Genomic DNA, 22,381 nt, shown 5'->3' with positions numbered 1-22,381 from the left:
GTATAATTGTATTTAAATATTGTGTTTTATATACTTTTTATTTTCAGATAATTTGGAAGTGTATGTATATAATTATGGCAACGCAGTGGTGCAGTAGGTAGTGCTGTCGCCTCACAGCAAGAAGGTCGCTGGTTCGAGCCTCGGCTGGGTCAGTTGGCTTTTCTGTGTGGAGTTTGCATGTTCTCCCTGCGTTCGCGTGGGTTTCCTCCGGGTGTTCCTGTTTCCCCCACAGTCCAAAGACATGCGGTACAGGTGAATTGGGTAGGCTAAATTGTCCATAGTGTATGAGTGTGAATGAGTGTGTGTTTCCCAGAGATGGGTTGCGGCTGGAAGGGCATCCGCTGCATAAAAACGTGATGGATAAGTTGGTAGTTCATTCTGCTGTGGTGACCTCGAATTGATAAAGGGACTAAGCTGAAAAGAAAATGATTGAATAAATGAATGTATATAATTATTTATTTTTATTACAATTATTATCTTAGTATTACTTTCCTGTTTTCAAATATTCCCCAAGTTTTTTTCTGAAAAAGTCTTCTTCATACACAGTTGAAGTCAGAATAAGAGCCCCCCTGTTCATTTTTTCCCACATTTTCTGTTTAACGGAAAGCCGATTTTTTTCAACACATTTCTAAACATAATAGTTTTATTAACTCATCTCTATTAAGTGATTTATTTTATGGTTACCATCATAACAGTAAATAATATCTGACTAGATGTTTTTCAAGACACTTCTATACAGCTTAAAGTGACATTTAAAGGCTTAACCAGGTTATATATATAAACTGCTTTTATTCTAGCCAGAAATTAAATAAATTAAAACAAATTATATATATATATATATATATATATATATATATATATATATATATATATATATATATATATATATATATATATATATATATATATATATATATATAAATGAAAAAAAAACCTTGGGAAATATTTGAAAAAAATAAAAACAAAATGTGTTAATGCGCTGTCAGAGCTACAGTATGTCAATAAAAATGAATGAATGAATAAATTAATAAGGAAGGAGTAGATAACCGTTGCTGATAGGGTTTAAACTCATCCTAAACAAAAATGATAAAACCATTTTTTAAAATCCTCAAATATGTAAAATCAGATTACATCAATGCCATTATTATCCTACAGTCTGCATACGAAGCGGGGAGAATCCCCTGATGCCTGCTGTTTATTCTCCAGGATGCAGTGTTTTTTTTCTCTCTCTTTCTCTTTTCTCTGTTGTTTGGGGCTGGAGACGAAGGTTGGGGGTGTAGATCACTGGCGCTTCTCTCGATCCTGCACCCCAGGGCACACCAGGTGAGAGATGGAGAGAAAGACAGAGTGAAAAGAGAGAAAGAGAGACACACACACAGCTGTGGAGTTCTTTACAGGCAGGCGAGAGGCCCTGCAGGCACATCTCATTATTTGAAGGTCATCCTTTTTCATAGCACCAAAACCCAGTGACATGTTAAAGTCTGTCCCAACCAATCTGCTGGACCACAACTGATGGTCAAGTGGAGTAAACAACAGTCAGGAAACTGACAGAGGATTACATGATGCCTTTATTGTTGGACTGAATCAGTCAAAAACAAACAAACAAATGATAAAAAAAACCAATATTTTTAGTGCTGGGCAAAAATTTATCACGATTAATAAATAAATAAAAGTTTGTTTTAACATAATGTTTGTGTATGTATGTGTGTGTGTGTGTGTGTGTGTGTGTGTGTGTGTGTGTGTGTGTGTGTGTGTGTGTGTGTGTGTGTGTGTGTGTGCGCGCGTGCGTGCGTGCGTGCGTGCGTGTGTGTGTGTGTGTGTAAAAAATAAAATAAATAAATACAACAGTTCTGACTGGTTCTCGAATCTAATAGCCTGTCTGATAGCCGTGCAATATTCTGCAGTATCAGAACTCATACAGCTTCCTCACTCTTCTGTATTACTCCGCCCACATAGAGTGACAGCAGATCAATAAACTCACTACAGTGTGACAAATATTGCAGCTGTTGGACAACATAATGTACTTTTAAGGCTTTTTTAGGCAAGAATGTAGTTGTTTAGATGGCAACTGTACAGTTTATTTATAAGGATAGTGCCTATTTTAAATTTTTATTTTTTCAGGGATACAGCGCATCAGCATCCATCAGCCTGTCATACTGAGCAGAGCAAAGACGGTTGACATCGTCCATTCACAAGATGGTGACAGAGACCTCCTAATAATCCTTTAGAGGAGAAAAGATCTGCGTATTTTCAAACTACAGCTGATCAAATCATTATAAAATGGGTAAGTGACATTCTAAGTAAATAGCTCTCTTTTTTGTATGCTGTAGGGCTGCATTTCTACCGTATAATTGTAGTGTATTGAGTGTGACACCAGAACCGCATATCAGGAATGTGTGTATTTTGTGTAAAACACTTGTTACGTTTTGGTTGGCCATCTGTTTGTTTCTAATACGTCTCCTGTTTTTGTTACTGCAGACTAGTTAAGTAAACAGAAAGACAGAGGAAATGCCTGCATGTGTTTACCGTTTTTCCTTATCCCAAACAAAACAGTAATCTAGTAGTGATTGTGTTACTTTGGCTTTTTCAGGGTTTAATTATTGTAATATCTCGATTGCAACAGAGAAATACTAGGAAATCTCTGCAGACTGATAGCATTACATGCTGTTCAGCCGTATAATCAATGTCAGCAAAATCACCTGTTTTGTCATCACTTTAGACATTGCGCTAGAGAATCATTCAAACACTAGCTCTAAAATGACATTGGGGAAGTAACAATGCTTTCTGCTGTTCTGACGTCAGCTGCATATGTGTATAAATGGCGGAAGAAAGTAGTTCCTCTTACAAAACCACTTTCAAACTGTTGTATAAACACAATATCACATGAGTAGCAGTGCGATATGTCTGTATATTGTTACTGGTGGGGCACTAAGGGACTCAGCCTTGTGTGTGTGTGTGTGCGCGTGTGTGTGTGTGTGTGTGTAGTCAGTCAGTCAGCCAGTCAGAATTATTAGCCCCCCTGTTTATTTTTTTCCCCCAGTTTCTGTTTAACGGAGAGACGATTTTTTTTCAGCACATTTCTAAACATAATAGTTTTAATAACTGATTTCTAATAACTGATTTATTTTATCTTTGCCATGATGACAGTAAATAATATTTTACTAGATATTTTTCTAGACACTTCTATACAGCTTAAAGTGACATTTGAATGCTTAACTAGGTTAATTAGGTTAACAAGACAGGTTAGGGTAATTAGGCAAGTTCATGTATAATGATGGTTTGTTCTGTTGACTATTGAAAAATAAATTTAGCTTAAAGGGGCTAATAATATTGTCCTTAAAATTGTTTAAAACAATTAAAACCGCTTTTATTCTAGCCAAAATAAAACAAATAAGACTTTCTCCAGAAGAAAAAAATATTATCAGACATACTGTGAAAATGTCCTTGTTCTGTTGAACATCGTTTGGGAAATATTTCAAAAAGAAAAAAAAAATCAAAGGGGCTAATAATTCTGAATTCAACTGTATGTGTGTATATACACAAGCATAGAATGATAAACACATACATGAAAACAAAACTATACAAAATAATTTTCTTAAATAGATGTTTAAATTTATTAATAATTTGTATTGTATTTACATATTTTGTATCTAAATATAAATATACTGTCTATAAATAAACATTTTTTCAAACATATGCATACATGTGTGTACACATACTTAGATTATGACAAAACAAACTTTATTTTGGATGCGCTAAATCTTGATTTTTTTTTTTTTTTGCCCAGCTCTAATATTTTTTCTTCAAAAATCTAAAATATTGTCAATGGAATTTTTATTAGGATTTTAATTTCACTAAAATATAAAAAATAAATGAAAATGTATAGACACTTAAAATTTTATTATTTAAAATACTCTAAATAATCAAAATGTAAATGGATAAAGTATGAATAAAAACAGTACCAATAATTGTTCGATTAATGAATAATGAATGAGATTAATGGATGACAAAAAGAAGTAATAGCAAAATATATAATTTCTTTAGAAAGTAAATTAACGAAAAACCATTAACTATTTTTCAGATGCCATGTACTCATTTAAATATGTTTTATTAAGTCATTTAATTGTCTGTTATATTGGTGCAGTTGAAATTGCACAAGCATTCTCATTGCCTTTTTTTCCACTGGGCTCAAACTACAGATGCTCAAAATCCACTGTAAACAATAAATCAAGGCATCATGCGGCATCTGTGTTTGATAAGCACAAAGAAACTGAAGCAGAGGACAGTGGTTTCTTTATTCTTCAATGGCTGCTCCTCAGGGTCTAGCCATGTAACCCAATTAGCTTATAATTGATGCACTTTGAAAATTAATTAACTCTAAAACCAAAGGCTGGCTTATAATTAACTGTCTACATACTGCATTTAGAACAAGAGCGCCATTATTGATTGTGACTGAAGCGCTATGGTGAAACCAACAGCCCACCATTCACTACTGCTTATGAAGTCATATGTCAGCTCGTTTACTTCTGTTTCCAGCAGGTGTGTATGCTGTGCATGATAGGAACAGTGGAACTAATGGAACTAACGTTTTATAAATGTGCGTATATCACATTTTTTGTTCTGCGTTAAAAGAACGTTACCAAGTGGGTGTGAAAATGCAGTCAAGTCAGTCAGTCGGTCAGTCAGTCGGTCAGTCAGTCGGTCAGTCAGTCAGTCAATCAATCAGTCAGATCAACCAGTCATGGAAATTACATAGTGCCCATTTACTTAATTCATTCAACGCATTTGCCTAAAAAAAGCCTGCACAGTTAAACAAAACCTACTATGACTGTAGCATTGAAGTGAAATGCAAAAATTATGTTAATTTGTCGCAATGGTTTTAAATCTAGCCTTTTTGTACAAGTTTTAAAAAAGTGACATGTTTCTGTTGAGATAATGAATTAAATGGCAAATCATAGGTGCTTTCTAGATGTTGACATTGGCAATCTTTTTTTCAGTGCATTTGATTGCTTGCTCACTGAATTCTGCGATTGTGAATTCTCTGATCTTGTGCTATGTTTTGCCTATATCGTAAGTCTGAACTGGGAATAAAGTCATACCTTAGTTAAGCTTATTGTCACGATCACCTAGCAGTCTAGCAGTTGCAGATCGTTGGAGAACTACCTATCTGCCACTGATAAGAACTACAAATCCCAACATGCACCTCACATACATCAGTTCCAGTTCTCTCCCTGACTGGACTAACACAGCTGGAAGCTCATAATGGACCAATCAGATGAACCATATAAACAGCACACACACACACAAACACACAGATTTTGCTAAGATTTCTTGTTGTTATAGACACCTGGACCGATCTCTTTGAATCTCTTTATCCGATTTCTCTTTTGGATTGCCCTTTATGTACACATTGCTCCTGTTATTGGCCATTGCCTGCCTAATTACTCTTGTCAATATAGACGCTGCATTTGGATCCTCAACTCCATTGTCAGAACCGCTATCTAATACTAACACTTTCTACCTTATGTTTTTTCTTTAAGTTAAATCAAATTAACTTGACAAGTCATTTCTAATTACGTTGAACCAAGTTGAATCTCATATAACTTTTTGTTTTAAATTCTAAAAACATAAGTTAAATTAACATTACATACATATGTTGATCAAGACATTGATGCTATATTTTTTCAGTAAAGTAATACTCAATGCTGATTAATGTCTTTCAAAATCCGTCATCACTTCGATTAGGATTATAATTCTATCATTTAAAAGTGAAGCCTACTCTGCTTCTACTTTTTACTCAGAGGTTAAAAGATCATTTAAAATCATAGGAAAAAAATTGTTTATTGGCTGTGATGTGTTTTTTGCAATCCAAACTTTGTTTGGATATGACAGGAAGCACTGGCATCTAACAGTGCCTTAATTTTAAGGAAATAAAGCAAATACATAAATCCAAATAGGAAATAAAACTGTTTTTGAAAAAACTTGTCATTCATTAATTCAACAATTTAGTTAATATTCATCACATTCCAGCTTTGTTACAGAAAATATTAGATGAAAGTCATCATTGTAAGTACTGCAAATGGTTTCTCAGGAACTAGTGATAACAACCACAGTAAGAAGTAATGATAAAGTAACTTAGTATTTTAAGAATTTGGTATAAAAGTTAGTCATAAAATATCCTCTTATAAAGTAAAAATAACCCAAAAATCACCATCTACTAGTAAAAAATACAGCTTTCATTTACATGAGCCACATTTACAGGGTCTGGAATTGAGAGACATATTTAATCTTCTCTCATAACATAGACTGCCCAGTATAGTGTTTACTGGCAACAATTGTTTTATTGGCAACCACTATGTGATGCATAATTTAGAGTCATAATTTTGAATCTGCTCTTTTCTGCCTCGGCATGTATATTTCATGGCTGTGTCTCACAGGCCATAAAACGCATGCAGCAGATCTGCGTGGGTCACGAGTCACTGCAGGCCCAGCGTAGATCTCTGCAAACAGATGCTCAGAATTAGCAATGAAACAAACACAGGCCTTACATATACTGCAAAATAAGACGTCAAGACACATATTCACACTTGTAAATGTGTAGAATCAAAAGATCGCTATTTATGTATTTCTACCTTCAGTATCTGTCTGTCTGTCTATGTATTTGTCTATGGTGCTTACATTGACCCTAGTTCGATTCCCGTTTCAAGATCCTTTCGAACCTTAATATGTATTAAAAAAGAAATAGAATTTTAGCTTTTAAATTGAATGTGACCGAATTGGTCAAAATTTATGCAATAAAAATAAATGCTGAAATTGAAATCAGTAAATAAGAGGTCAGGGTTAACTGGTGACAGAAATGATGATGGAAATGTATGATTTTTGGAGATAGAACATCTATGGTACAGTAGATGGTACTTTTCAAATGAATAATAAAAATAGTAATAAGAAAAAATGTATTCTCATGGAATTTACTTATTTATTCTGATGGATTTTTTTATGTTCAATTTTTTACAGGTATGTATATATATATATATATATATATATATATATATATATATATATATATATATATATATATATATATATATATATATATATATATATATATATATATATATATTAATTATACAATTGAAGTCAGAATTTTTGTCCCCCCTTAGAGATTTTATTTTAAATTTTTCCCAAATGATGTTTAACAGAGCAAGGAAATTTTCACATTATGTCTGATATTATTATTTCTTCTGGAGAAAGTCTTTTTACTGTCATCATGGCAAAGATAAAATAAATCTGTTATCAGAAATGAGTTATTAAAATTATTATGTTTAGAAATGTGCTGAAAAAAATCTCATGGGGGCTAATCATTCTGACTTCAATTTTACTGTGTGTGTGTGTGTGTGTGTGTGTGTGTGTGTGTGTGTGTGTGTGTGTGTGTGTGTGTGTGTGAGTGTGAGTGTATATATATATATTTGTATATAAATGGTACAATATATAAAAATACTTAAGAAACATATTTCAAAGTTAATGTGGTTTAATTTTATAACAACTGCACCTTTCTTCATCTTCATGCACTGTAGCAAGATATTTAATTTCACATTGTTAAAGCAAATCTGCTAAATTATTAGCAGAAGAGAAACAGAAAGATGAAAAAATAAAGTAAATCAACCAATAAACCAGTCAATCCATCAAAAAAATATGAAAGGAACAGTCATTAGAAGCTGAATCATATTAATGCTGTTTATTCAAAGACGAAAAAAAAAAAACTTTTAAATTCCATTTTTTTTCATAGTGAGTGTATTAAAATGAGTCTTGATTATTGAATCATACTATAATTTATATATCACAACAATGAATTACGCTTGCATTTACATTACTACTTCTCATATTATATGATCTACTGACAATTTATTTTAAAAAATGCCATCAGTTCGAGATGATATTTATTTACACTGTTGGTACGGTACTGTATGCAGAGAAGAATACTCTAAGAATGGCTGACATTGCCGGACAGGAGACTAGTAGTGACAGAAATGTTTCTCCTTAAGAATGGCCATATGGGACATGCAGCGAGAGCACATTCCCATACCAGACAAATTGTTCTCTGAAACCCAATGTCCGTCTGTTTTTGCAAGAAATGAGAGAAAAGCAATAATTTATGCGCGGTAAAACCACAGAGGCTATTGTGCGAGCTGCCTAAAGTTATCCTTAAAGGGAGAACATATCATGAAAATCTGAATTAAGTGATACACACCGTATAATCAGGTCCTTGAGATGCATCCAACAACCTAGAAAATGTGAAAAATTGAATACCCAATTACTTTATATTAGTAGGAAAATCTCTGCAAGCCTGTGCAAGAATCGGCCGTGCAGGTTTCAGTCAACTAATGTAGGACAGACATTCTATTTTAAAACTGCTTCCCCTTAGGGCTGAATTATACTTCTGTGTATGCCTTTTGCATAGCCGTGCATTTAGACTTCTGCATTCTATTTGTGTTGCTCTGCATTAACACTTTCGAAACGCTAGCTGGCAGTGGGGTTTATGTGTTCATCATTGTTGACTTTTTGGGGGGTGTTTTGTTACACTGGAAATACCTGTGGTGCTACCTAATGGCTCGTTTCCACTGAGTGGTACAGTACGGTAAGGTAAGGGTCACACATATCAGGCTTGTGTTTCCACTGCCAAACGAGTACTAAATGGTTTCAGAAAGTTTCAGTCAACATCATTCTCGCTCGAGGAATTGTCAAAGTAAAGCTCTACGGGCCATACACATATCATATAAGAAGCACTTCACACAAAACAGATGCTTCATACACATAAATACTTGTATATAAATGTTCCTTACTAACCTTTTTATGAACAGGATTTGATTATAACTGCAGATCAATGATAGTTCAATGTAGCCTACTGTAACGTCTGCAATTATATAAAATAAATTATTAAATTCAACATATATGAACACATACAGACCCTTATAGTCTCCGATATGTTACCAACTACAGAAGAACTATTTTCAAGAATTGTGTTTTAGCAATTGAGAAAATTTTAGAAGTACCATAGCCTACTGACATCTACGCCAGTGAGGACAACGTGGTATATATAATTATATAAATATATGTATTTATATAATATATGTAAATATGTATGTATGTATGTATGTATGTATGTATGTATATATATGTATTTATGTATGTATCTATGTGTGTGTGTGTGTGTGTGTGTGTGTGTGTGTGTGTGTGTGTGTGTGTGTGTGTGTGTGTGTGTGTGTGTGTGTGTGTGTGTGTGTGTGTGTATTTATATATATATATATATATATATATATATATATATATATAATATATATATATATATATATATATATATATATATATATATATAATAGTATATAAATATATAAATAGAAACCATATAGAATAGATAAAACAACATTTTTAAATAAATTAGAAGTAATATATTAATACAATGCATTTTTAAATGGGCATATGAATAAGAATGAAAGGGTGCACATTATTTACAGTTAATAAAAAGTAAAAATGCCTCTTTTTATGTTGAATAGCAGCATAAATTATTTGTTATAATTGTAATTGTAAAATTTGTGTAGTTAGCTTCATAGAATATCAATGTTGGTAATTAAACATGCCTGTTGTAAAACAATGGCCAAATAATAAATGTTTCTGCTAACATGTTACCTCATAATTTTGATCATTCTCGCACCTTGCTTCATATGGGTTCTGTGAGCAGTAAAACTTTGCCTTTATTTAATTGTTTGGCTGTGAAACACATGGGTGTGCTTTGTCCAAAATCATGTATACAAATGTTATTGCCAACATAGAAACATCTACTGTACAGCAAATATACTTATTAGAGGGATCATTTAGCCATTCAGTATTATTATTTCATTTCTTTTTTGCTCAACAATTTTTTTCTCGTGGTATGAGAAAATTAACATACTGTATGGCATTAGAAAAGCATCAGTTGTCATCATTGTTTGTTTAAAAAGGCTAGCTCCTATAGCAGTAGCATTGAATAGCAGTAAAATGCTAGTCAATAAGTGTAATCAACTTGAGTTTTCTTCAACATGTACAGTAGATATATTTGTCTGTATCTTTTCCTCTCCATTATTGTCTAACTCTGGTTAAAACATGTTAACATTTGCGGTGAGATTTGCTTGTTTTGTTGTTTCTGAAGTGGCAGAATAATGTAGAGGCTCCGCCCTCTTCTGGAAAGCAGTAGCTCATTCGCATTTTAAGGGATATAAGCAAAAAAGAGTGTTTTTGCTCACACGCAAATATGTGCAAATTTGGCAAGCTTTAATCAAGGAATTTTGGTGTATTTTGAGCTGAAACATTGTAAGACAAAGATTTTTTTATTGTGAAAAAAGGTGGTATGCCCACTTTCATAGAAAATAATTGTTTTCATTGACCGGAGACTTCGCTGGCATTGAATAATCCATGAATTTGATTTGTTTTAAAAATGTTAAACAACGCATACCTGTCAACCCTCTCGTTTTTCCTGGGATTCTCCTGTATTTTACAATTCTATCTCGCTATCATCCCGTAAAGGTATTTTCCCGTATTTCTCCTGTATTTACAAACAAAGGGTGGCAATAAACAGTAAAGTTTATTGACCCTCGCTCTTCCTATGCAATTCTCAAAACAATTCATGTAAGTGGTGCATGACTGTCAGACGCCCCATTTTGATAAATAAATGCTGTTTCCCAAGCGGATTCTGTACATGCAATTAGAAGCGGAGCAAAAGTGAATACTCGTGCGTGTTTAAACTGTAATCATGTCGATCTTGGTAAAAAAATGTTGTAAACACAACAAATTTAGTCTTAAATGAGCATAAAAAGTTATTAAAGATGTGTGCTTTTTTAAAGTGCTACCTCTGTTATTTAATGTAATCAGAGGAAAAATATAAATGAGTGATTTAGTCGCTGCACTTTAATAAGAATTGTTTAAATTACACAGTGAGGAAAAAGGTTAATATTAATTCATTCAATTTCTTTATAATAGCTATCAATTTTAATAGGCTAAACGATTTATTTTATTTGCAGCCTTTTCTATAGTATACTATTTTTTGTTTATTTATACCTTTGTAAATAATACTATTAATAAAACATATTACTGATCCTTTCAAAAATTTATTTACAATGAAACAGCTCCAGATGAACATATTTAGTAATTTGGGGATTTTTGTTTTCTATTTTTTGGGGGGGTTGGGTGACTGGGGGGTATTTGCATCCCAGTGTTGACAGGTTTGTACCATGATTTGAGTTCAGCAGTGAATATTTATATATAAACATAGTCTATATATGACTTGGAACAGGTGAGTAGAAAGATTATTTTTAGTAGCAGAATTCTCAAGATTTCCCATTTTAAAAAAGGTCCTTTATTTAGTCAGTTGAGTCAGAACACATCTGTAGAAATACAAAGCAAAATGTATCCTGCCAACCAGCCATCCTGTGTTTCTGCTCAGAACATCTGAACGAGGAACAGACTGGCTCCTGAAGTCTGGCAACGGCCTCAGCTCAGTGTGTGTGTGTTTGTGTGTGAGACGGGGTTGTGTGTCCATGCCATCTTACAGATGTCTTTGTCAGAGCGTCTCTGTGCTGAGATGGCCACTCTCTTCCCCCTGATAGATAGCATGAGACACGCGGGGTGTTTGGGAGAGTTCAGCATCTGTTTTTCTTATGCAGCTGCAGCAGTGTGGATGGAACACATCCAGATCTACACACCCGCTCAGTGTTTGTGTGTGTGTGTGTGTGTATATGTTTGTGTGTTTATATGCATGTCTACCTATTCTATGAGGACAAATTTGTGCCACATGGTGTGAAAGATCAACTTTTAGGCACATCCCAACATGTTGTTTATTAAATAAAATTAAAAAATGCATTTAAAAGTACATATAATAAAGACTTTTGTATTGTAACTGACTATATAAATTTTACAATTAAGTGTTGTTCCTTTTTTATTTTCCTAAAAACCTGAAGAAACAAATATCTCACTCTAAAAAAATTATATAATCCTGCGACACTAACTTACTAAGATAAGTTAATCATGTTCTAACTTTCAACAATTTGTTAATGTAATTTAAGTTGATTTGAATCAACTTTGAGCATAATTATCCACATAAATAATAAAAAAATATACAAATTATAATTTTCCCTCCTGTTAGCAGGACGAGAGGAGAGTTTGAGCTTAGGTAGATCTTGATGAACTCCTTCAACTTATTTCTGGCTAATAACAGATATAGGATGGCTAAGGAGAGATATACGGCTTGCTAAAAGCTTGACTATGATGCTAATTCGGTATGTTCAAGTTACTTGGGTTGCATGTATTTTGGACTGTGGGAGGAAACTGAAAAACCCACCTGAGCACTGGGAGAACAAGCAAACTTCAAACAGAAATGTTGACTGGTTTAGTAGATACTTTAACCTGAGACATTGTTGCTGTGAGGCCACAGTGCTAATCACTGGGCTGCCGTGTCGCCCATCTCCCATTCTTCAAGACAAAGATACTGAGATAAGAAACTCTGGTTATTTATAGTTAGTTAGAAATTATCTGATTGAAGCACAAATATTTGTATCAAAACTATTTCTGAATTCCTTTTTAATTTCCAGCAAACGAATAATTAAACAATAATAATGAAGTGTGGTCAAAAAACGTTAACAAGTTATATGCAGGGCTTTAATTCACCTTATTTTACAGATCCCCACCTCAACAGCCCTCCTCCCCCGTCTGCTGTTCACTTTCACTTTATTCCACGACTCTCCAACCCTCTTCACTTTCGTCGGCGACGCCTATCCAACAATACAATCCCCAACCCCCGGTCTCCACTTTTGTGCACGACACCTCTCCATCCTCAGCTAACCTGCCAGATCCATTACCCTAATCTGTTCCGGGACCTGGCAATTCACAAATTAAGGACTGTTATATCCAAACATGTGTCCAAATCAAAAAAGTGGACAAATATAAACTTTGTTTTTATTAAAACAAATATGAATATGCATATAATAAATCATACTGCTAATAATAACATTATAATTAAAGTGCTAATTGTCATGAATAAACTGAAAAAAGCCTGTCATACATGAAGAAAAATTGGACTTTCTCAAAATAGCAATTTCCAGCAATAGCAATGCACCAACAATGCGCCTTAACACACCTCCTTTCTAGACCGGCACACCCATGAGACCACAAAATGATGCAAATGGATTTACTATTTAAGCAACGTGGTGAAAAACGCGAAAATTAGACAACAGAAAAATAGCAACAAATCACGCCAAACACATCTTGCACCTTATTACGTTTTTGCATTTGAATAGTTCTACAAAAGAAAACATTTATAGATTCATACACAATTTCAAAATCAGCGTTTTAAATATTCCAACTGTATGAACCCTCTCCATATACAACCGGTTTACTTGTTGCACAACAAGAATCACAGCATGCAAACGTACTGAAGCGAGCTGGGCTTCATCCAGTCTGCCTCTAATAGCATCTACCGCACACTTTCTCCCAGCACCACTGTGGCACAGCTGTTTGTTGTGCATTCCATCAGCCAGAAGGCATATTTCACTTCACACAAACACTGAAGCTGACCACTACATGCAAAGAAGCCTATGTCAGCAGTCTGCATATTTTCAGGGCCTGTTCTTATTCTTCCTCTGGAGGACAACATTCACACTCGCTCCGTCTCCAAGACCAGATCGGAGAGGACAGACGGACTCTTTGACTGTCTCCCAGAGATATAGAGGGAGAGAAGTGTCCTCTCCGCCAGTGTCATAGGGAGAAGGGCTGACGCTCAGTGTATGTGACAAGGCCAGTCCGGAGTGGAAGGCCCCCCTGCAATATTAACTCTCATTTGGAGCAGCTGTGGCTGAGAGCATGAAACATTGAACAAAACAGCTGCCATGGATCCACTGCCGTCCTGCCAGCTTGCACTGTCTGTTAGTGCGGAGCGAAAACATGCGCGCATACACAAACAGACACACACACACACAGACACATGCACGAGCCACTGACCTTTTCCAATTCAGCTTTCTGAGTGAAGTTGGTCCAGTGTTAGAGTTTAGCATACTTAAAGGTCTGGGAGGTTGCGGTAATGACCACTGACTCTGCAGAAAGGTCTGAGATTGCATGGCTTTTAAATCTGAGAGATGGTGTGCAGTGAAATTGTGCTCAGCGTTTTATGACTCCTGGGTTATTCCAATATCACTCATGTACCATTATAGGTCTCAATGAAATTTAAGATTAGATTTTGTTTTAATTTAGCTAGCGTTTTAATCGTTTGCTGCTAATAATTTTCAGTTTTAGCTAATCCATATTAGTCATTTTAGTACTTGGTACAAGTGCCTTGTAGTTTTATCAATAAAACTAAAATTTTATAAAGAACTACAAGTTTATTTTAGTTCAAGTAATGATTTTGTTATGGTTTTAGTTTTGATTAAATGATTAGTTTTAGGTTTAGTTCCTAACCTCTGTATGGCATGAATGAACAAATAAACAAATGAATGAACGAATAATAAGTTGATGAATAAATAAATAAATAAATAAATAAATTGATGAATCCATAAATATGCCATCAGCCATATGCCTGCAAAGCAGAAGGCTTAGGAAAGTAAAACTCACTGCATCAACTAAATTAGCTATATATGTTATGATGATAATCATTTATGTACAAAGGCAGCTAATGTACATTTTACAAATCCATTTATGGTATACTTTGAGAAAGAAAAAAGTTTTTGCTAAAGTTTTAACTTGGGAAGGTAAATAACCATCTAACCACTCAAAACCTTAGTAATTTCATTAAATTGTCATTTATGATTGTGTTACTTGGCTCAGCCGTTATACACCAACCTTTCACTAGTGTGCCAAACAACCCTAAAAAAAAATAATAATAATAAAATACAGAAAACCTGAACTGCATTAATAAGATTTCCTTAAATTTTTTTTTAAATGTTTTTTTAAATGTTTTTTTTATATAAAGAAAAAATATGAACATTTGTAATGATTAACCTTCAGAGCATTCCAAATCTGTATGACAGAATACTAGAGATTGTTTGTAAAATGTTGATGAGTTTTTTTTATATATATATATATATATATATATATATATATATATATATATATATATATATAATAATTTTGGGGGATGTTAACCATTAGTTCAGTATAGGCCAGTGTAGAGTGGATACACAAAAGCACAGGGAGCAGAGAGAGGGGGAAGAATTGAACTTGTGAGCACCACATATTTTTTAATAGGAAGCTATACAATATAATGTTTGCGCATATACATTAGATTAGTACTGAAGCCAAATCTGGCACTTATCTACCAAAATAACCTACGATAACAGTCCAAAAACTTGTCCACCCAAATTAATATGTTATAGAAAAATATTAAATACAAGTTTTAAAAAGAGTAAAAATGAAGAGAAGTGAAAAAAAAAAGAAAAGAGAAATTTTGTAGGTTGTAATTCATTTTTGCAATATTTCACTTGAATTTAATTGGATTATCTTTCAATTTCTAAATATGTTTGTTGACTAAAATATTATTTTAATAAATGTATCTGTTTAATAAATTTATTTTGTTTAATTGCACCAAATTACATATATTCACTGAGAAATTGATAAAAATATTCATTTTTAAAATGGGGTGTACTCAGTTAAGCTGACCATTGACAATGAAATATAAGTGGCATGTACAGTTGAAGTCAGAATTATTAGCCCCCTTCAAAAAATTTTCTTCTTTTTAAAACATTTTCCAAATGATGTTTAACAAAGAAAGGAAATTATCACAGTATGTCTGATAATATTTTTTCTTCTTGAAAAAGTTTTATTTGTTTTATTTCGGCTTGAATAAAAGCAGATTTTAATTTTTTAAACACCATTTTAGGGACAAAATTATTAGCCCCTTTAAGCTATATTTTTTCGTTTTTTTTTTTCGAAAAAGTTGGGACCGTGGGGAAAAGCAAAAAAAAAAAGTAGTGATTTCTGAATGTACTTTGACTTGTATTTCATTGCAGACAATACAACAAACATTATTTAAAGTGTTTCTCAATTTTATAGTACAGTGTCTTTGTTGTTGCATTTTGCTCTTCAAAATCCGCTACACATTCTATATTGGAGACAGGTTAGGGCTGCAGGCAGGCCAGTCAAGTACCTGTAACCTCTTCCACCATAGCCAGGACTTTGTAATGCGTGCAGAATGTGGTTCTGCATTGTCATGTAGAAATACAGTATGCTCTGGCATCCCTGGAAAAGAAAGCACCATAGTGTGCTCTTAAAATTTCTATGTACTTTTCAGCATTAATGGTGCCATCACGGAAGTGCACGTTACCTTTGCCAAGGGCACTGACACAACTCTATACCATGACAGACCCTGGCCTTTTGGTAACAGTTTGGATGATCCTTTACTTTATTGGTCCAGAGCACATGGCATCCATTTCTCCCAATATAATGACTGAAATACTGATTCATCTGACCACAGTTCAAGTTTCATTTTCCAGTTCATTTTCCAGATGCCTCCGAGCTCAGAGAAGTCAGCAATGCTTCTGGACACTGTTAACATAGGGCTTCCTTTTGGCATAGCACACTGGCATTTGTGGATGTAGCTATGTATTGTGGTGCTTAACAAAGGTTTGCCAAAGTGGTCCTGAACCCATGTGGGGATAGCACTGAATGACGATTCTTGATGCAGTGTCGCCTGAGGGATCGGAGATCATGGTAGTTCAGCTTAAGGTTGCACTCTTGATCCTTTATGCACTATAATTCCTCCAGATTCCTTGACTCTTTGAATTATTTTATGGACTGTTGAAGGTAAAATATCCAAATGTCTTCCTATCTTTCTTTGAGAAACATTGTTTTTAAACATTTCAGTAATATTCTCTCGCATTTGATGGTAAACTGTATGCTCAGAAAAAAAGTAATGTTATACAGATGTATTATGTCTTTACAACATTTTAAATGTGTTTGTATTCAGAAATTCTTACTTTACACCAAATGTTTGTGAAAAATTTACTGACAGTACATTACAAACAATTTCATGAAACCTTTATTTTTACAACTGTAATGTGTTCACAAATCTGCTGTGCTAATGTGCTTTTGTATTTCACAAGACAAAGGTTTATTTTAAACGAGCCAAGGGTGTAATGTGGATTTAACATACATGCGTTCATTTATTTAAGACAAGAGAACATGGAGCCTCTGAAGAGTTACATCTGATTTTAAGTGACATGTCAAAAGCACACCGGTGCAGAAATAGTCTTCCTGAAAGCAGCTCTCTCAGGGGAGCTTCTCCTGTCTACCATGTATGCAAGTGCTGCTACAAGCTAACGCTCGCAATGTAAAGTGTCAGTGACAGATTCAAAGGCAAATGGGCCTGAATAATTGATCGGGTGGGGGCCAGCGTTAGCGGTATCGCAGCCACTCGCTAATGACGGAGAGTGCATCAATTTTACAAGAACAATTAGCAACAGGAGTAATTACACTTATCACCGTTTTATAAAATCACCTCCCCTGCACACCCCCACACACTCATCATGTAAGGGAGTTTAATCAGAGAAGTCAGGCTTAAAATGGATGTAGAGCGTTTCATCAGAATGGAATTCAGTCAAGGGAATCGCCTGCAAATGACGGTTATCCCACGTACACTTTGGCTTTTATGTTTGTGGCTATGAACTTATTAAAGTCTTTGCAAATGAAGTATTTTATTTATTTATTATTTGTTGCTGTTTAGATATCCGTATATTTGGTTACACTTTTTTAACATTTTGATGATGCCCTTTAGACCTTCAGTTTAGCATATAAACAACTACATGTCAGTAGATATTTACTTGAAAAGTAAACAGTACAATGTCTTTTGGGAGAACTGGCAGCATTTTATTTGTACAATCAGGCACTAAAACTTTGCATGTTAAAATACAGTTGAAGTCCGAATTAAAACCCCCGATTGTTTATTTTTTTCTGCAATTTCTGTTTAACGGAGTGGAGATTTTTTCAATACAATTCTAAACATAATAGTTTTAATAACTCATTTCTAATAGCTGATTACTTTTATCTTTGCCATGATGACAATAAATAATATTTTACTAGATATTTTTCAAGACACTTCTATACAGCTTAAAGTGACATTTAAAGGCTTAACTAGGTTATTTAGGTTAACTAGGCAGGATAGAGTAATTAGGCAAATTATTGTATAATGATGGTTTGTTCTGTAGACTATCGAAAAAATATAGCTTAAGGGGGCTAATAATTTAGACCTAAAAATGTTTATTAAAAAATAAAAACTGCTTGTATTCTAGCCGAAATAAAACAAATAAGACTTTATCCAGAAGAAAAAAATTTATTAGTCATACCGTGGAAATTTCCTTGCTCTGTTAAACATCATTTGGGAAATATTTAAAAATAAATAATTTCAAAGGGGAGCTAATACTGACTTCAATAATTCTTCATAATTCTGACTTCAATTGTATATGAGCTAAAAAGAATCTTAAATTAATAATAAAAAAAGTTAAAAAGTCAAATAGCAGAATAAATGCAGGCAGCAGGAACAAACAAAACCAAGTAAAAGTAAACAATTCACACGTGTGTTTCGGGCCATGTTTTGATTTGGTTTTGATATACTTTAGTAAGCCATAACGTATAAGAAATATATATTTAGAGCAGGTTTTCTGGATTCAAAGAGCCCAAAAAGCATAAAACAACACACTGATCTTCAGATAGTTCTCGTCAGAGATGTATAGTAACGAAGTAGAACTACTTCACTACTGTACTTATGTACTAAAAGACAGTATCTGTACTTTACTGGAGTATTATTTTTTTCTCCTACTTCCACTTTTACTTAAGTACATATTTTCCATGAGTTTAATAAATTTACTCCGATAGATTTTTTTATGTGCTGTGCCGTTATTCGTTACTAGGGGTGTCAAAATGTTCGATATCAGTTCAGTAATAGATCATAACCGGTTATTACATGATGACGTCATGTCCTATGCGCGATGTCGCAATACTATGGCGAAGGATGGCGCGAGGGCGAGTAAAGGTGGCAGGGCACACGAGCCGCTATTTCACAATTAGGGAGAAATGTTGTAAAACTTCACCTCTACCTGTCTCTCTCTCACTTTGGACATTTGACCCGTTAACTTTTCCTCTTTTTTGGCTGTTAAAGCTGTGGATCCATCCAGACACGAGCGTGCCTGATGTGCAAGATTTCTCCACCGTGTCTATTACCTGTGATAGCCGCGTATTCTTCCCGCCATGGGTGAACAGTGCTTCATTTCTAAAGCCCTTTCTGTTGAGCAGATGAAGAATAACCAATCATAAGAGCTCGCCTGTCAGCGTTTAAAAAGCAGGCGGGATAATATAGACATTAGTTTATTTGCTGTAAATGCTCATGCTGTCTTCTGTGCATGAGTTTTGTTTTATACATTCAGAAAGAGTGTTTTCTTTGATCAGGTCAAATTAAGGGCACAGTTCATACATCTGACTGTATTGAAGATTAAAATTGTATTACAAAAAACCCTTTAACTGTCACATCAACTGACAAAAGCAATAGAATTTTTTTGATTGCATTTCTTAACTTCTAATGTCGCTAGTTAACACAATTAATGCTTTTTTTCCCAACACATCCCATAATTTCTAAAATATCAGCCTCTACCAAATGGTAAAGATGTTGGTTTATGATAAAAGTACCAGAATTAATAAATATACTACAGAAAATAGGGTTGGGATTAGAGATTGGATTTGGGGTTAGAGCAATCGAAAGTATAGTTTGTAGAGTATGAAAACAATTGTAACCTATGTAATGTCCCCACAATTCACAAAAATGTGTGTGAGTGTGAGAGAGAGAGATAGAGAGAGAACTGTGTGTGTGTGAGAGTGTATAAATGTGTGAGAGTGGGGAGAGAGTGTACATTTAGGTGTGTGCAGGGTAGTGTGCGTGTGTGCGTGTGTGTGTGTGCGTGTGTGTGTGTGTGTGTGTGTGTGTGTGTGTGTGTGAGAGAGAGAGAGAGAGAGAGAGAGAGAGAGAGAGAGAGAAAGAGTATGTATGTGAGTGCACATGCTGAATTATCTCATCAGTGAAGGGATTTTCTGGTAAAAGGGCCTGACGATGTGAGTTCTTGTACAATATAAACTATTTACACAGAAAAACAGTATCGTAAGCCATGTTTCTTTTCGTTCTGCTTAATCAAGTGCCCCAAAAAAGATATTTAAGATAAACAAAACAATATGTCTTTTGACTGCCTTCTTTAATAACTACATTACACAATACTTGTACTTTTACTTTCAGTACTTGAGTAGTAAATTTTGAAATAAACTATTTGCAATACTTAAGTACTAAAAATGTTGAATACTTTAGTACTTCCACTTAAGTATGGTGCTTAAAGAGCACTTCTACTTCTACTCAAGTCTCTTTTTGATAGAGTACTTGTACTTTTACTTAAGTATGGGTCTCTAGTACTTTATACATCTCTGGTTCTCGTAAGCCTGGTTTCCATAACAGAGCTGCACAAACATTTTGATAGTTGAATAGTTGAAAAAACAACTCTTGTGAAAGGGATGAGTTTCCATTAACCAGTGTTATGCAATTGAAATTGGTTCATTCCTCTCACAATAATTAATTACAAAAATTAACAAGACAACATTTTTGGTGGGTTTACTTACTTATACTGCAGCCACTGATTTAAATGTTAATTTTAAACAACAGAGACATACAGTAAGGACCCTTTTAACAAGCTTGCTTTTAACATTTTGATTATTTATAAATGTTTGAACATTTATATGCATTCATGGATGTATTATATCATCTTTGTCTCAAATTACAAAAAAATGAATCACCGCTTATGCGAGGTGTTTCTAATGCACTGTCTACAGGGCTGAGAGTAAATTTGAGGTTATTCTCTCCTCTGGCTGCCGTCATCAGGCTCACACAATTTATTTTTATTTTTTCCTGAAAGTCTTGATAACACCATTGAGGAGTTTTTATTTGATTATTTCTGCAACTGGGATTGTAAAAATTATTTGTTGTACTCTCTCATTCACTGCGCTCTAAGTTTACCAAGTTATGATGCCTTCCGCTACTGAGAAACCCGGACGTGTGAAAAGAGTCATTCACGCTGCATGCAAATGTGCACCAATCCATTTTTGTCCATATGTGATTCAGATCTGTTATTGACAGTGTGAACTGCACAAACCTCATGAACTCTGATCTTTTTAATTCCAATTTGTCACTTACATGATTATCTGATTAAGGTAAGCCAATTAAACTTGAGAATGGCCACATACGAGGGGTTTTTAGGGTATTTGTAGTTCATGTGATTTTACAGAGTAACTGTGAATACAGAGTTTTAAAGGAGCAGGTCATCTTTTTTGAGATTTGTAATGGAAAAAGGCCTTTTGTTGCCTAGACCTGATCATGACGAAGAGAGGTAGATTCTACAAATAAATCCATAACAATTTAATGAGAATGGTGACCCTTATGTACACCAAGTAACCTGTAAACATGTAAAAGGGCCTGTATTCATGTATTTACTCAAACTGACCGTTCTTGTAATTAAAATTCACCATAGCAGTACAATGAGGATCATCTCTCATCCACCAGGTTTTGTTATTTTTGTATATGATATCTTTTTCTATTCAGGATTTTCTTCTTTCCCACAGAAAATATTTGAGTGGTTGGACAAGCCATCAAATATGATTTAATTTGATAAATTAAAATGCAGTACATTAAAAAAATGAAAATTCTGTCATTTATTTAATCACACTTCACTTTTTAAGATAAGTTTCTCCTTCTTATTAGTTCTTAATATTTTGAAAAATGTAGACATTGACTTGCATATATATATTTGTTTTTCCTACTATGGATGTCAATGGTTATAAAAATATCTACTTTTATATTTTGTGTGATCTATCCATTTAATATCAGTCTACTAATAGTAATTGCAAGTAGATGGAAAGCTAATTACTATTATAGTCAAAAGAATATCTAATGGGCACCATCTAAATAAATTGTTTCCTTGCATTCAATTCAATAAGGCCCCTCAAAAAATTGAGCATCATCTAGATTAGGGTTTAGTTGATAGACGGTGCCATTGTCCATCGCAGATGGCTAATACACATCACGATGCTGAGCCGGCATCCAATCGTCGCAAACCTGCTCACGAAAAATACATACAGCCCCGTTTACACTAATACATCTTAGTTTTAAAATGACACAATGGCGTTTCATATAGTATTTCTGAAAAGCCATCCCTCCACACTATATCACAGAAAACGCACATCATGTGACCACACGCACACCTACTCTGTCACGCTGCAGCGTATGCGTGCATCTGAGCTCCAACAATCAGCGGGTGCTTTGAGCACAAAACGCGAGAGCAGTGCA

At 34.2% G+C, this 22,381-nt stretch overlaps 1 protein-coding gene across 18 annotated transcripts in view; it reads left to right on the top strand.

The window, feature by feature from the left end:
• paqr3a (progestin and adipoQ receptor family member IIIa) overlaps window positions 1–22,381 on the top strand; it is a 238,227-nt gene that overhangs the window by 8,962 nt on the left and 206,884 nt on the right. For all 18 annotated transcript variants that reach the window (XM_087251519.1, XM_087251506.1, XM_087251504.1 and 15 more), the window contains one exon: window positions 2,122–2,284. The gene's annotated coding sequence lies outside the window, so the exon portion shown is untranslated. The remainder of the gene's footprint in view (window positions 1–2,121; window positions 2,285–22,381) is intronic.

The sequence above is a fragment of the Danio rerio genome, chromosome 5, assembly GCF_052040795.2.
Source record: "Danio rerio strain M-AB ecotype USA chromosome 5, GRCz13ab, whole genome shotgun sequence".
NCBI lineage: Eukaryota > Metazoa > Chordata > Actinopteri > Cypriniformes > Danionidae > Danio > Danio rerio.
The sequence above is the reverse complement of the archived record's forward strand: the minus strand, read 5'-3'. Positions and strand labels throughout refer to the sequence as shown.